The sequence below is a fragment of the Myotis myotis genome, unplaced genomic scaffold (genome assembly GCF_014108235.1).
Source record: "Myotis myotis isolate mMyoMyo1 unplaced genomic scaffold, mMyoMyo1.p scaffold_m19_p_16, whole genome shotgun sequence".
Classification (NCBI taxonomy): domain Eukaryota; kingdom Metazoa; phylum Chordata; class Mammalia; order Chiroptera; family Vespertilionidae; genus Myotis; species Myotis myotis.
Window position 1 is genome coordinate 28,915,137 of NW_023416320.1, and position 12,518 is coordinate 28,927,654.

Sequence of the window (12,518 nt, forward strand, 5' to 3'; positions counted from 1 at the left end):
ATCTGTCTGAATGGAAGGTCAGAGGACAGTCATGTACTTTCCACCAGGCTTCTAACCCTGCCAGGTCGCAGTGGGCTTTAACCATCCGCCACACGTAATGAGAGAACAGATCGTTTTATTTGCATGACAAGCTGTGGAATCTGGGTAGCCCTCCAGGGCCACGTCCAGATGGAGCACCGAGTGTTGTCTGGATGTTGCCCCAGCAGTGATGAGCAGTGATGAAGGCACAAATTGCAGTGCCTCCCGGTTACCCTCTCTGGGTCTCGGTCCTCTCCCCTGTAAGCGGAATGTTTGTAGATCTGCCCCCGGGGAGTGGAGGTAGAGGCAGGTAGCATTATGCGAGAGGGTGTGGGCTCCATACCAGCCTGGGACCAAAGCCAGCTCCTCCACTTATGGATCATTGGACCACGGGCAACTGCATACTTCCTCTGTGCTTCACTTTCCTCATCTTTAAAATGGGAACACCTGCCCTCGCTGGTTTGGCTCAGTAGATAGAGCATGGGCCTGGGGACTGAAGGATCCCGGTTCGATTCTGGTCAAGGGCACATGCCTGGGTTGCAGGCTCATCCCCCAATAGGGGGCGTGCAGGAGGCAACCAATTAATGATTCTCTCTCATCATTGATGTTTCTCTCTCTCTCCCTCTCTTTTCTTCTCTGAAATCAATAAAAAATAAAATAAAATAAAAAATGGGAATACTTACACTGACTCCACTGGCGGTTCTCGTGGAAATCAAATGGGTTAACAAAGAACGGAGTGTGTCACATAAGTGACTATGTAAAGTGTGAGCAATCATTATAACTTTTTAAAGATGGACTGAAATGGACTAATTTTAAAAAGTAGAACTGTATTGGCACATAGAAGCCACTCCAAGATGGTGACAGTTTTTATTTTAATGTTAACCTTCTCAATTACATTTTAAACGAACTCTTCCCTTTTCATCTAGCAGAGACATTTTGGGTCCCTTGATAATTGGGTAAAATGATTGCTGCCTAGCTGCCATTACCTTGACTATGGAGTAGGAACAACTATTTCAACCAAGTACAAGGCACGGGGGGTTGGATATTTTCCTTTGGCCCAGATTTTAACACCGGGTACTGGCATTCCAACATGTTTCTGTGACTCTCCTGTGTGACTGAGGCCTTTGGGAAATGTGAGAGGCACGGCCAGGGTAGAAACACCTGTATGGCAAGGTCAGCTCTTCCTCGGGTTGCAAAGATGAAGTTCAAGGGGCTGGTTTTCTGTTTTTGTCTTTAAAAAATTACTATAGAAATAGTGGCCTCTACATTTTTTGCTCAGATCGGAGAGAAAACCTAAATGGTTACTAAACTTTGATTATGTAGACAGTCCCCTGAAGGTTTTATACCAAAGACCTAAAGAAAGCAGCGGGTCTCTTTTCCTGTCAACTGAAGAGGATTTGCAGAGAAAGAAAATGTATACGATTCTTACATGATTTTCTTGTTTTTAAAGCTACACCAAACTACAGTCTAATGGGATTTCCAAGAGTAAGCATCTAATTTATTCTGTTACTGTAGAAGACTTTTGCTATGGAAATAGTCAATATTTTAAATATCCCAAAATGAAATTCAACACTGTCACTACACAATGGGTTTGCAAGTTCAACAAGACATATTTTGGCCAGGCAAACAAACAAACATTTTCCCAAATGTGGGTGGACAGTATGTTCTTGCTTGTCTTATTTTACAGATAATGGAGGTAAAAGCAAACTTGGAAAAGAAAGAAGGGTTAATTGAGGGGCACAATGATCCAATTAAAGCATACCAGTGCAGTAACCTCTGTTCTATGTTGTTGCTGTTGCTATTTTGCTGTATATAACTTCAAAAATGCCATCCTTAAATATAATTTTCTTACGTCTTCCTTATAATATATTTTAATGTAGAAATATATACTCTGTTTCCTTTTAATCTGCTTGTGCATAAGGCCCATTGATTTTTCTGATGTTAGTGATTAGATATGGTTGTTTTTATTCCAGATCCTTTACTTAATAAGAGATATTACCTAAGAACTAAGACTCTTTCCATTGTTTTCCCAATTAGACATGTGTGCTGATGCAACATGCAAGGTGTATAGCAAGGGCTGTTGCTCATCCTTGGGACCTGCCCTCATTATTCTCTTTCCAGGGCCGGCAGGTGCATTGCCCACACATCTCTGCACAGGTCAGTCTTAGTCACTGACCAGTTGAGTAATCAATTAACTGAACTTCTTTATGGCAAAATTCACCTTTGTGCACAAGCAATGCAATATTGATAGAATACAAATAAATATTAATAAAAATAAACATCAATGAATGGGACAGTGGGAAGAGCACAGATATAGAAATTAAATAGAACAGAGTTCATATCATGCTTCATTTGGCAGGTTACTTAATTTCCTGAATTTTTCTTTATTGTTATAAAATGGGGCAATGGTATCTCATCAAAATATTGTGAAAATTAAGGGGCTCAATGATTGTGAAGTGTCTCTTGCTTCTTTTCGCATTAAACTAACAACTAAAAGGAAGAGCCGGTGAGCTTATGTCCCTGCTGACTCATCCGTCTGTCCCATGAGGTTCCTTGGAGAAACCATCTTGGAACCAGCTCGCCTGAGGCTGAGTTTGAGAATCAGCAACAGTATCACTGCAGCTGAGCTTGCATTCATCAGATTCAAAAGTCAAGACATGACCCCTCACAAAGGCCAGATGACAGATACATCTTGAGTCATATTTAAAGTGAACATAAGCATCAGGAAAAAAAAGGGTTTAGTAACCAAACTACTTTCTCTGTTCTAGCTTAAGTTTATGGTCCAGACATTGCTTCTATTTAGGTCATTCTAAAAGGCAAGATGCAAACCAGAGATCCTCAAACTGTGGGCGATGTGTGCAGGCCTGGAGGAATGCTTGAATCTATTTCATGTGGTCACTGGGTCTGAGTCTAATTAGCTAATACTTTATCATCCACATATTTATTATATTTCAAATCATTAGAACTAAAAAATTTTCACAGCCACACATAAAAAGCTTTATACCAGTAATAACTAATTAGAAAATATAATAAAAACAAATTATTATAATCCCAAATAGCAACAAAAACATATGCTATCTAGGAATAAATCCAATAAAAGAACTGTAAGAAATAGATGGAAAAACATTCAAAGCATTATTGAAAAATATAAAAGAAGATCTGCATAAATGACAAAGCATAACATCTTCATAGTTAAAAAGGCTATATCACAAAGATGTCCATTTTCTCTAAATTAATCTATACATTTAGCATATTCATTCTAAAAATCCCAATAGAATTTTGTTCGTGGAAATTGACAAATTTGTCCTAAAATTCACATAGAAGAGTGCAGAGCTAAAAGTAATTAAGCTCTTTCTTATAGAAAAACTCTAGTATACATAGAGGGTATGAGGGAAATGTAAAATTAACTTCAACAAATGCCAAAATAATAATTGCTGCAAGAAATGTCCGCCAATTGATACTAAATCAGTGTTTTAGCAAAATAGGATGCATTGTCTCGAAGTACTTATTACAAAATATTCATTAACCATAAAAAATTAGTAACTTTCCAGCGCAGAAATCCTGCAGACACCACTTTAACAAAATGACCAAGATTAACAGCACCAGCGATAGACATATTGACATCACACACCACCCATGATGCAATAAGAATGGTACAACATCACTTCTGTGCTATTCTTGTATAAAATGCATAATCTGAATCTAATCAAGAAAAATACACCAGCCAAATCTAAACTGAGAAACATTCTACAAAATAATAGACCAGCTCTTATCAAAATTACATGGCATTACTTATGGTCTCTTTCCTGGAATACAAGCAACATAAGCACAGAAACTTTGATTGCTTATTTCCATTGATGTACTTCCAGCACCTAGAAAGTACATGGCACTCAGTAAGAGCTCCACAGGTATTTTTGAGTGAATAAATGAATTTCCACAAAGATTGTGCAAGATTATTACTTTTATCTTCATTGAACAGAGAGCAAAGCTGGAGATCAGGAAAACAAACTAGTCAGTCGCAATAAAATTGGCAGATCTGGACTAAAACTCAGATGTTCTGACTTCGTTCCCATTGCTTCTCCCATAAGAGTAGAGTGGAGCCAAGGCGAGGATGCTCAGCCCGGGGGGAGGGGACAGAGGACGACAATGTGGGCAGGGGGGTTTGCTCAGTTTCTCTTCAGCATTGAGCCACTTCTTTTCTGAGGTTGGTCTGGCTCTCTTTGCTTCTAATGATGCTTTATGCCGGCAGCATCTGTACGCTAACCCCTTTTGGAAAATGGAGGGGGGTTAACCCATTCGTTTGAAGTCATCTCCTTCACCGGCTCCCTTTTTTTGAATTTGTTTGCTGAGCTTCTAGGTTCTGGGAGTGAAATGGTTAAGAAAAGTGCCTAAGAAGCTGGGAACTAAATGCGGTCAGCATATCTGTGCTCGTTTTTATTGTACAGAATTCCACAAATACGGATGACTCATTGAGGGCACGCTAATCTCTATCAACCCACTTTCTGTGTTACTGACTGCGGGGAGGACCAGAACTGGGGAGACATTTGGGAGGCAGTTCTACATAATCTCGTTGGAAAGGCCAACATAACTACAGGGCAAGGAATTTCCTATGTTATCCAAGTAACTGGGGAGAGAAGAGAGTCCCTTTAGAAGGCATTTGAAGACAACGCTCAGGAAATACAAAAGATACTTTCCCCAAATCTGTTTACAGACACATCCCCAAAGTTTATATATTAGCTGTGGGCTTGGGGATTTTAAATTCTACAGTGAGTGGGGACGCGTGCAATATAATTTTATTTCAGTTTTACCATTTACAGCCCAAAGTACTGAGACAGATGTTTGGTAACATGAAATGAATCTGCCCTGGCTCGTGTAGCTTAACTTGCTGATATCATACCTCAACCAGACAAGAATTAAGTAGGGAAGTAATGCCCCCAGATCATTGTTTTCTCTCCCCACGTTTAAAAAGAGAGACCTCTGGGACTTAAGTGATGAGGCTCTGACATATTCACCTCCAGGCCCTTGGCCTCTGAGGCTGTCTCAGTGCATCGTGTCAGAAATGGTTTCTCCAACTTCTCTTTCCACATACAGGTGCATCAGTTTGCACGGTGAAAAATATGTTCGTTTGCTTGGGGTTTTGGGGTTTTTTTTTTTTGAGTGTTTGAAACCTATGGTCTTAGTTGCAAGCCAGATGTCATTCCCATGTAGTTATTTTGCGAAGTTCTTTCCCTTAGTTCACGGCAGTGCATCTGCAAACTGTAAAAATAAAATGGTTTGCATAGTCTCCACGCTCCTTCAGGTGATGGTGCAGTGTTACCCTTCCCCCTTCACTAGATGGGGGAGCACAGGAAGGCGGGAGGGGCCAGGCCCATTCTGAGTGTGAGTAGCACTGCCAGGTGGGGCCTGGGAGGGGGACCACCCCTCTGAAGGCAGTGGCAGCTACTCACTTCCTACTAGGTGTTGTCATTTGGACTTGGTGCTGTTGGATGTAAGGAACTAGGAATCTGAATTTTCCTTATCATTTGCCCAAATTTCAAATTCAGCAACTAATTTCAAGTTTTAAATATACAAACAGGCCCCAAAACACAGCAGCCCAGCCACTGACTAAGAGGAAATGGGTGTTCAACATTAGATAGGTTGGCCCAGGTGCTGGGCAGTCCGTCCCTCCCCAGAGGGAGCTCTGAGAAGCAGCAGGCCGCCCCACACTGGGAAGGTCACCTGCTTCTAACACACAGGGTGCCCCCAAAACAGGTAGACACACTTTCATAGCTGATCACTCAATTTTCATTCTTCCTCAGGTTTTACTGATTTGGAACAATGGGTGAAGACAGACTAAACTTTGAACAAGGAAAATGTACCAGTAGACTTTTTAACGGGGAGACATAAAAGATAAAGTGTACGACACAAAGCTGGCCACAGCTGATGAATTGGAGGTGCACAAATACCGAACAGAATGATTCTTTATGTTTGTGTTTCCATGGCTTTGCGTTACCAGCAGTGCTTGGACCAGAAAGGTCATCAGTTTGAAAAAAAAAAAAAATTCATTCTTTTAAATTTTGAAAATTAACTGTATGTCAATAAACACCGACTTTATAATCATTCAAAGTGTGCATACATTTTTGGGAGACACCCTATATTTTCAAAAGATGTTTCCAGATGTTTCCTGGCTACTTCTCCTCTCACCTTCTCCTCACCTGGCCCCCAGGAACCACCCCTGGAGCTCCTGGTTATCAGCCACCATGAGAGATGAAGGGACAGGGCTCAGGGTAGGGAGTCAGGGAGTGTGAATGTGGGGCTGCTCATGCTTCCTTGACCCCCAAGTTGTTGTCACCCAATGCTGCATTGTACTGGAGAGGGGGAACTAACTAAAGGGGTTTAGGGATTAGAGAAATTCATCGTTTTATAAACTGTGTAAATGCTTTTATATATGAAAAAATAAACACAATAAGAAAACACAATAAACACTCCTTGGAATGGTCTTGCTGTCCCGTCTGTTGTTTTCAGCAAATTTCTTTATCAGGAACTTGACCTTATGACTCCAATCAAGGAAACCCTATGTTTTCTTGCATGAGCTCCATCTCTCCTTCTTCTCCCATTCCTCAGCAAGCTAAGGCAGGTCATGACCCAAGTGTTGATTTTGATTTCCCAGTGTCCAGGTCACGCTGACTAGATACCATCTAGGGGTCGCCTGGTACTGGGTGGTGAGTGGGCAGGGTGCCTCAGAGTGGCTTTCACGGCACAAGGGTCCAAGTGAGATGTTTGGAATGCAGGTCACACTTCTTTGAAGATGTGCCTCTTCATCCTTCAGGGTCCTCCAGGAGGTAAGTATTAAACAAAACTATTCACAGACATCTAAGGACAAGCATACTTCTCAGGGCAGCACGGTCTAATCCACATTAAAGAAGGAAAACATTTTCCTAATTGGGATAGAATCTGAGCAGCTGGCCTCCCCATGGTGGGTGGAGGTCAGGCTCCATGACCCAGGGCAGTGTCTATTGGGAAATAAAAAATGGAATTCATTAAAGGCCGCCTACCCATTAACTTCCTAGTGTCCCATCACTTTGTTAGGAAAAACTCAGGAGAATTTTCAAAATTATTTTTTTTCTCCTTCTTCAACTGGGTCAAATTTTTGGGAAGGGCTTCCTATAATCTTTGTACATAGATAAAGGCATTCCTCGGTAACCCCTAAGGGTTGAAGATGGGATGGGTGGGCAGCTTGTGCCTCTATGTACTCTAAATGGCTCAATATGAAGTCCTCATGAATAGGAATTCAATCAAGAGCATGAGTAAGGCCCTCGCCAGTTTGGCTCGGTGGATAGAGAGTCAGCCTGAAGCCTGAAGGGTCCCAGGTTCGATTCCAGTCAAGGGCATGTACCTTGGTTGCGGGCACATCCCCAGTAGGGGGTGTGCAGGAGGCAGCTGGTCGATGTTACTCTCTCCTCGATGTTTTTAACTCTCTCTCTCCCTTCCTCTCTGTAAAAAATCAATAAAAAATATTTTAAAAAAATCTATTCTGTTTTTTTAAAAAAAAGAGCATGAGTACAAAATTATGACATTTTCATCTATCTGCTTTTCTGCTTTTTTTTCCTATTGGTTTTAGGGTCTGAATTTTTTTTAGCATTAATAAGACAATAGTGTATGAGAAACTACTGGCCTACATTTTATTTGGAATTGATATTAAAATGTATTGTATCACATATAGACATATTTGATAGTAATAATAAAAATATAGAACATCATTTCTTTTCACAAATGAATTATTTTTTGTGGTCAATGAAAAGTATTACTGAATTAGCCATTTATGTTTTAATTTTGGATTTTATGTATTTACCAATGTATTTTTAATATGGAATGAACAGTTTCTTGTGTGTGTGTGTGTTTGTGTGTGTGTGTGTTTAATTTCAAAGTGTTCCTTTGGGGGATAATTGGAGAAAAGACTGTATTGCTACTAACAAAGCAAGCATTGTGAACTAAATAGTTATGACTCTGGTAAGTCAATAATTTTTGCACGGATGCATTATATAAACTGTGGCTAGCACAGAGGGAAAGTGTATGTTCTTGGGTCAGAAAGGCTAATGTAAATCCAAGTGCTGCCCTTGCAGGCTGGAGGAACTTTAATAATCCAGTCACCACAGGTTGGGTTGTCCCAGAAGCAGCCTCTGAGATAGATGTGAGTGTTGAGGTGTTTGTTAGGAAGCATCATGGGATGAACAGCTGTGGAAGGAAGGGAAAGGAAGCAGGATGGGCAGAGGAAGAATTGAGCATTGGGGTATACCTGACAGCCTCAGTCACTCTGCTCAAAATCTCTGTAGTCAGAATGTTCCTGCAGATTGATGTTGGACCTTAATACCCCCTCCCTCTGTCACAAGATGGGAGCTACAACCTGGGAGGGATGTGACCTTAGGGGAGATATTTACTGCAGCTGAGGCCAGCCCTGCAAGGGCCGACAGCTGAAGACTGGTTGCCAAAGGCACTCCCAAAAGCTGGAGCAAGTCCTTCCTTCAAGATAGACCTGGGTGAGGAATCTCTGTCCATCTCTTTTGGGTTCTCTGAGCTTCAGTTTCCTTATATGTACTGTATGAAGACTGAATGAAGCGAGGACTGTAATCAACACAGCACAGTGCTTAGAACAACATTACCTCACAATAAACATGAACTCCCATTATTAGTATTACTCACAGGGTTGTGGTTGAGACTAATACTTTCAAAGTGCTTGTTCATACAGAAAATGAGCATTTTTTAAATGCTTTCTGCTTTACAAAGTATGTATTTCTAGGCATGTCTTAGAGAAGTTAAAGATGAAACAATGTCTTGACTACCTAGTATTTTGTTTGCTTAGAGAGCAAAATTCCAAGGTGTGGTAGCTTCAGTGAAATTCAGATAGCAGTGTTAGATAGAGATACAGAGATTCTGGGGTGTCTTACGGAACTCTGGGGTGTCTTGTGTCACAGGATGGGGACCAGTGGAATGTGTGGGTTCTTGACTTTATGCAGGAAAGATTTAAAAATATGAGTCCAGGTGATTTTGAGAGTAAGTTTGTTAACGCTGGGGCAGTGCAACAACAGAAGGGCTTAGGGTACAAGAAGAAACAGGAGAGAGGCGGTGCTCTGTTTGGCTCCCTAGAAATGTTCTAGGAAAAAGTGAGCCAAGGAAGGGGGCTGCTTTTAGCTCCCTGGGAAGTCAGAGAAAAAGCAGGCGTTGGAGATAGGATCAGGGAGTAAGTCCAGGACAAGCTGTCACTGCTCACAGCTCCCCTGGTTGCAAGTCTCATGGGGACCCTTAGCGTTTAGGACAGTGGTTCTCAACCTTCTTTCAATACAGTTCCTCATGTTGTGACCCAACCATAAAATTATTTTCGTTGCTACTTCATAACTGTAATGTTGCTACTGTTATGAATCATAATGTAAATATCTGATATGCAGGGTAGTCTTAGGCGACCCCTGTGAAAGGGTCGTTCGACCGCCAAAGGGGTTGCGACCCACAGGTTGAGAACCGCTGGTTTAGGAGGAAGTAAAAAGTTCATGCCCAAGAAAAGCATGGGCATGCCTGGAGCAAGCCGGTGCTGGTATCCTTTGTCGTGAGGGTTTTATCGCCCCTCTGTGGGCTAGACTATTAGGAGAGGGTTTCAGAAGAATCTTCATCATCTTTCCAGGTGCGTTGTTAACATGCTGAAGCATCTAAAGGAAGGTATTGGAGAGTCTGAGATTGTTCTTTGGTGGGCTTCATTGGTTTACTTTTATCTTGGGTCTATCTGGCCCTAGTCGGGTTTTTGTTATTTGTTCCCCTGACTTTATCCGTCCTTGGGCTTAGCGGACACAAATGGCATTAATTGGGTCTCTGTTCTCTAGCTTCCAGTCCAGGGTGATTTAAGCTACGTATTCTCTGGTTAGGGAGGAGAGGTATAAACCATTTGCTCTCATGTCCTTGGTTAGGGAAGATGAGGTCTGTGGTTCACTAGCTGGCTGTAAGTTGTTCAAACTGTTTGGCCTTGTTTAATGGTCTTGGCTCCGTTTCCGTATTCCACTTTCCCAGGCGTTTTCCTGGTCTCTTTCTGTCCTACCTCACTGGGACAGGAGTGTTAGAACAGCCGGCGCTGGACAGCATAAGGGCTTGCTCTACATCCTCAGCTCTGTTTTCCCAGCAGCTGCAGCATCATTGAAAATACTTCTGTGGACGCTTTAGTCTCCTCACTTGCCCTGCAGATCACCTTCCTTCACGTCTGTAATCTCCCATGGCAGTAAACATGGCAGGAACAGCACCCAAGCTTTACATAGCCAAGCAGCTCTGAAATCCCTGGAGGACTCTGATTGGTCTGACTTGAGTCAGGTGTCTAGCCCTGGACCAATCAAGAGTGGCCAGACTCACCTAGTCATGTGAACTTCTCTGTTTCACACAGCTGGTTAGGTTCAAGGGAGCAGTAGAGTTTCAAGAAAAAAGCATGAAGGTACTGGGCAGGTAAAACAGTGGTGGCCCCCAACACTAGAAAGCTGAGAAAAATAATTTTCTTGATGTTACCTTAGGGCAGCGGTTCTCAACCTGTGGGTCGCGACCCTTTGGGGGTCAAACGACCCTCTCGCAGGGGTCGCCTAAGACCATCGGAAAACACATATATAATTACATATTGTTTTTGTGATTAATTATGTTCAATTTGTAACAATGAAATTGGGGGTCACCACAACATGAGAAACTGTATTAAAGGGTCACGGCATTAGGAAGGTTGAGAACCACTGCCTTAGGGGAATAAAGACCATGTGGATCACCGGGAAATAGCAAATTATGGATTGGAGGGTAACAGGATTTATATCTGTTGGCAAAGAGACTCATCACATTTTTTCCCTCCTCAATAGATGTGGGAAAAGGAGAGCTGCAGTGGCCCATTGCTCTGGGAAACTGTCTAATCATTTCATGTTACAGGAGTTTTCCAGTCTGCAATGGTGGGGGCTACACTAGACTCAAGATTAATTCCTCATAGTTTTATGTTGTTTTTAGGTTCAAATTTTAGAAGGCTAAATAACTATAGCCACTGTGCAGTTATTACTCTCCTTGATCTTGCACTCTATTATTCTTTGCAGTGAAGAGATATGAATTTAGTCAGAGTATTAGACCTTGAGTGATATCATTTTGTTTAGAGGGACTTAGGAATAGAAAAAAATGTTTCATCAATATATGCAATATTTAAGAAAATAAATACCAAATGATATCAATACAACATATCTTAAAGGCATTAAGCAGACACATGCCTTCAAGATGTTTTGCATTATTCTCTGCCGGAATAATCAACGATGATGAGAATTCCATCTTCCCATTGTTATATTTATTCTAACAGTTTCTTGTGGGAAGCATTCCAAGGCAACAGCAGTTTATAAAAAGTGCTTCATAAGCTCTAAAATAGCATCACTGTCTCAATTGATGTAGTACCTCTGCCAGCTCCAAAAGACTCACCTGAGTTATGACGTTCACATCAAGTTCCTGAGGCTACGTGGAGCTTCGAAGTCTGAATTGTCTGGGACCGCCTAACTATTCTCTTTTCTCAGATACCTTTTCAGATATAATGCCATTACCACCACCCTAATGTCCTTGCAATGGTCAAGAATAAAAGAGATTAATGGAAGATTTTTGAAAATGTATCTCCCCACCTCCAACATCCAATTCACTGATTTGGGTGGATTTTCTCTCTCTGATCAACAGCATGACCCAGCCTAGGCACCAGACACACTTAGGCACTTGGGTCTGAATTCTGGCAGGGCCGTTTATTTGCTCTCTGGCCTCAAACAAGTAACTCTCACTCTTGTTCCATCCTTCACAGCTTTAGCAGCCTCTTCACTTCTGGGGACCTCCCTGTAACCTATTTGCCGGAAAGCCATCTCTTCTCTGATAATGTTTTCCCTGAGGCCCTCGCAAAAGAGGATGATTTTCTTTTCTGGTATCTCAGTTACCTGAGAGGATGTCTTTGCTACCCCTTTCCCACCCATTCCATATCATTTCAGCTACATGGGTCTCCTTTTCTTTGGAAAACAACCATTTTTAATAAAATAAAAATGCTGCTCCTTCTTTGAAACTCACATCATTCGCTTGTAAACCTCTTCACTCATAACAATCAAAATTCCTTTCACATGATTCATTCATTGAACACTTTTGTCCCTAGATAGCAGCCTTTTTTTCTACCCAAACTTTTGCCATCATCTTAGATGATTTCAACACTCATGAAGATGGCTTCACATTTTAGCTTCTCAGCTCCTAGTCCACCGCTTTCCGATGACCTTTTGGACAGCTGCACTATGTCCACCCATGGCCATCTCTTGTACTTTATCATCGCTAGAAACGACATCACCTCTGACATCTCAAATGGAAACCTCCCATTCACTTCAGCTCACAGGCTCAAGTAATTTTTTCATCATCGCAAAGTCTAAAAAGAAACCCACAACTTGCTCTCCACTGGCTCTGCTATTGTTATCATCCTTCTTTGTCTTGTGTATAGTCTATGATTCATTATTATATTC